Source organism: Silene latifolia, chromosome Y (genome assembly GCF_048544455.1).
Source record: "Silene latifolia isolate original U9 population chromosome Y, ASM4854445v1, whole genome shotgun sequence".
Lineage (NCBI taxonomy): Eukaryota > Viridiplantae > Streptophyta > Magnoliopsida > Caryophyllales > Caryophyllaceae > Silene > Silene latifolia.
Window position 1 is genome coordinate 291,594,180 of NC_133538.1, and position 4,782 is coordinate 291,598,961.

The 4,782-nt window shown below is 40.2% G+C and overlaps 1 non-coding gene across 1 annotated transcript; it reads left to right on the forward strand.

The window, feature by feature from the left end:
* The first annotated feature begins 4,380 nt into the window (after positions 1-4,380).
* Positions 4,381-4,487, forward strand: LOC141636671 (small nucleolar RNA R71). The gene has a single exon (XR_012541269.1). It is a non-coding gene; the product is annotated as a small nucleolar RNA R71 (small nucleolar RNA).
* Positions 4,488-4,782: the final 295 nt, after the last annotated feature.

Sequence of the window (4,782 nt, forward strand, 5' to 3'; positions counted from 1 at the left end):
CCGAGATTGAAGTACCACTTCATTACCCCCGGATGTGTGCAGTCACGGTTTAGCCTATCCGACTTTTCCTCCAAATTAGTAACCTTGGCACAGGCGTCCCTAAGCGACAAGCGAGCCAGCCCAAAGATCCAACCCCGCATACATACAAAATCAATTAGGCAAATACGAGGCAAAACAAAAAGCACATAAATAATTAAAAATATCCCTCTACAACTAACCTCCCTAGCCTGGGAAGCGAGTTCAAGCGACCCTTGTTACAAGGGAAGTCAGAATAGAAACCACCCTGGTAGACGAATCAAGGGTACTAGCAGACAATAGTTGGTCGCTCATCTTCGCAGAAAACTCATCTATCCGAGCCCGGGCATCATCCATGTCATCAATCCTAGCAGGCACTTGCCTTATACTCCTGAGTGGCTGAGCCGGGATAGGCTGTTTCTCTCCTTCCTCCTCTGCCAAGATATCATCTTCCCTCTTTCTTTTCTGAGCCTGGACAATCTCCGGTGAAGTTACCCTGGGAAGATCTTGAAGAGGCTGAATCTCAGAAACCAGGATATCAAGCGTTTTGTCACTCCCGCTAGCCTCCTGACTCCTGGACTGTTTAGCAATCCTAGCCACCCCAGCCTTCAAATCCTTTGCAGAAAAGCTAGCCAGCCTAGCAGAAGACCTAAACACTGAATATATAAAAATATACGTGAATATCAAGCAAAGAACGACAAGAAGATAACAGCCAACATAAAGGCATACAGAAGACGTACAGGAAAGAGCAGTAGAACTAGGCTTGCCTTTGGGTACTTTAACCCCAGTCAGCTTGGTCTTCATATACCGGGGCAACAATTCCCTGCCCAAGCAAGCTGGCCAGGTCCTCTCCTCCTCAGGAATAGCAAGGAAAGCATCTATCCTTGCAATAGCCTCTTCATCTAGAGGATCGTGATTCCAATCAGGAGCTACAAACATTACAGAAACAAAATATACAGGTAAGACTTATGTACCTCACTCTCATTCAATATAGCTACAAAATAAAAGTACAGGAAACCTACCACTCTCCAAAGGAGGATATCTCAGGTAATCAAAGCCTGATCCCAGAGTCTCAGTCCGGATAAACAGGAAAGTCTTTGCCCAACTCTTGTCGTCTCCAGAATCCAGGTTAGTAATTAATGGAGTCATCTTTGACTTAATTCTCAAATTAAAACGACCAACAGAAGGATTTTTAAAATGATATACTGCCTTAATATCATTGAGAGTAATCACAAGATTGTGTTTAGCACATAAATTTTCTATGGAATGAACAAGTTTCCAAACCATCGGCATAATCTGAAAAGGTGACACTTCCATAGCACGGATGGTGTCAATCATTAAGGGAGTAAAAGGTAACTTACAGCCTGCTTTGAATGCCCATTCGAAAATACAGAACCAACCAGGTGATACCCAGTTAGCCCTAACTGGACAAGACTCAGGAATCCATACCTCAGTCGATTCAGGAATTATTTTCTTCTCCCTTAGTATCTTGTCATAATTTGTTTTCAACAAGTTCTCTTCAGGAAAGTAAGGATCCAAAGATTGAAGGGCAGTGAAAACAGAATCCTGGTACTTAAAAGCCACAAAGACGAGCGGGAGGATCAATCTCCATCACTTCTTCTTCCGGACGCTTATAGGTTCGGGCTCGGCAGCAGACTTTTTCGGGATGTAGGGCGTTTCTTTGCTCCCATGTTCTTAAGTGTTTGATTTATTGTAGAAATTGTTGAGAAAAATACAGAACAGGATTACTGAGAAGTATGGAAGAATTTCAAAAGAATTTTAGAAGAATATTTAGCAAAGAAAGTGGAGGAAATTTGGTGAAAGATAATCTTGCCCTAAATACCGTATTTATAGAAAATCTATAACGGTGTGAAAACCCTAGGGATTGCAAAACTCTCAGCATGACATCACCTAGCCGTTATAGTGTTCAACGGTAACTAGGAGTCTAAGAGTCATTGATTAAGTGTAAGTCTCTTTATTATTCAGCCCGGTAAAAATTGACATTTCACCCCTGGCCTGATCCAGCACGGGTAAAATGTCAAGGGGCAATTGTTAGGCCCAGATTAGCCTGGCCTGACCGTAACCTGGCCTGACCTTACAAGGCTGATTGAAGAATGCGAAGACCGGACAAATCTAATCGTTATTTAGCTGTTGAAGAATATTATGGTAGGCAAGGCTACTAAATCCTGGAAGAGAAGCTTGATGGTCAAGATAGAAATGACTTGGCAAACTATTAAAGCAGCCTGGATTGAGCAGATAAACAAGAAATACAAAGTTGTACAAGTCAAATAACCGTGTTCTATATTCAAGGAAGACCAAGTCCAACCAAAAGACTCTATCAATTATGAATTTGGACGGAAAGAAGAGAAAGAGCCCAAGGTTCGTTAAAATAAGAATAAGTCAAGCGGATTAATAGGGGACATGCCCTATTAATCCGGTAACAACTCCTACCTTTGGGGAGGACGTTATTCATTTATAACGTTATTCATTGTAACGTTGGGGAGGAGGTAGAGAATTATAAATAGCAGAATCTAAGCAATTGTAAGGGGAGACACATTATATTTTTATTGATTTTACACCTTATCTCTTTCTACTCTTGAATATTCAGATTTACTTACAATATTGTACTCGGCTTATCAAGACAATAAAAACATTGTTCCTTATACTTAATTCCTCCCTTATTGTTTTACTTACATTATTCCAAACATATAGAACTAGATACCCTGATTACTATATTATCAGGCCGGATTCCTTCCAGGAAAATCCTGCTAAAACAGTATGCAAGAATGGTCTTCCTAAAATGATAAGAATGTTGGAATCCTCTTCCATGTCTACAATGACAAAGTCTACCAGGATGAAGAATTTGCCAATTCTTTCGGGCACATTCTCCCATACCCCTAAAGGTACCTTTGTTGATCGATCCACCATTTAAAGAGTGATGTTGGTGCATTTGAGCTCTCCCATTCCTCGCCTCTTACATACCGACTATGGCATGACACTTACACATGCTCCAAGTTCACACATTGCTTTGTTAATTGTGGTGTCGCCAATGGTACATGGAATAGAAAAACTTCCCGGATCTTTGAGCTTTTTAGGGGAACTCCCTTGAAGAATAGAACTACTCACTTTGGTAAAGGTAATAGTCTCCAACTTTCGGATGGATTTCTTCTTAGTTAGAATATCTTTCATGTAATTTTTATAATCCGGAACATGATTGATAAATTCCGTGAATGGGATTGAGACTTTTAAGTTCGTCACAATTTCCATGAACTTTCCAAGTTGGTCATCAAGCTTAGGCTTATCTTGTCGACTTGGGAAGGGAAGTCTAATCACAATAGGCTCTTTTTCCTTAGCCTTTTTTTATTCTTCTTATTTGAAATTTCATTGGTGGTAGGGTCTTCCTCCTTAGATTTCTCCACAACTCTTTGCTTGTCACTAACATCCATAATATCTTCCTCAATTAGCCTCTTCGATCCTTCATATCTTGTACCACTCCTCAAATGGATGGCACTAACTGCCTCATGTCTTGGGGGATTACCTCGAGGTGGTAATTGCCCCTTTTGTCCTTGAGAGCTAGAAGATGCTAATTGAGTAATTTGAGTTTCTAACATTTTGGTGTGGGCAAGAATGTTGTTGATGGCGATTTCTTTAGCTTGGCTATCTTTTTGAATTTGGGTGAAAAATTCTTGTTGGTTCTTTTGCATTTGGATGATTGCTTTTTAAACATCAAAGCTTTGGTCATTTGATTGGTTGTAAGAAGATTGATTTTGGTAACCTTGGCTTTGGTTGAAAAAGGGTCTTTGAGCTTGGTTTTTCGTTGGAGGTAGGGTGTATGTTTGTTGGGGGTTTTGGACATTTTGGCTTTTGTATGAAAATTTTGGATGGAATTTGGTGTTCTCATTATAGTAGTTGGAATAAAGGGTGCCACTCTTGTATGCTTGGAAAGTATTAACTTGTTCATTTGTTCCCCTACATTCCCTTTGATCATGTCCCAAGGTTCCACAACTTTCACATACTCCACTTGGGATTGAGGATAATGCCACCATAGCATTAACATGTTGTTTGGGTGATTTGGAAGCTTCATCAAGCTTAGTCATGGTCTTCTCAAACTTCAAATTGATGGTGTCGATATGAGCACTTAGTTGAGCACCCAATTGAGTGATGGAATCTAACTCATGCTTTCCTCCTCTTGTGGCCTTTCGAAGCCTACTATATTGGGAATTATGAACCGCCATCTCTTCGATTTTGGCCCATGTTTGATTGTCATCAACTTCCATAAACATCCCATTGGATCCCATATTGAGAATATTATGTGAGTCTTCATATAGGCCGTTCCAAAATTGTTGCGTAAGAAACCACTCACTAAGCCCATGTTGTGGACAAGAATGACAAGTGTCCTTAAATCTTTTCCATGCTTCATATAATGATTCCTCATCGTTTTTCTTGAACCCGGTGATTTGGGCTCTCAACATATTAGTCTTCTCCAGAGGGGAGAATTTCTTGTAGAAGGCAAGTGCTAACTTCTTCCATGAATCAATACCAAGGGTAGCCTTGTCTAGGTTCTTTAATTATTTCTTTGTAGTTCTAATTAAAGAAAAAGGAAACAATACCCATCAGATTTGGTCTTGAGTAACTCCGGTTTGAGAAATTGCATCGCAATAGTCACAAAAAGTCTCTATATGTGAATGAGGGTCTTCACTAGGCATCCCTCCAAATTGACTTCTGTCAGCTAATTGTATGAATGCAGATTTGGCAATGAAATTACCG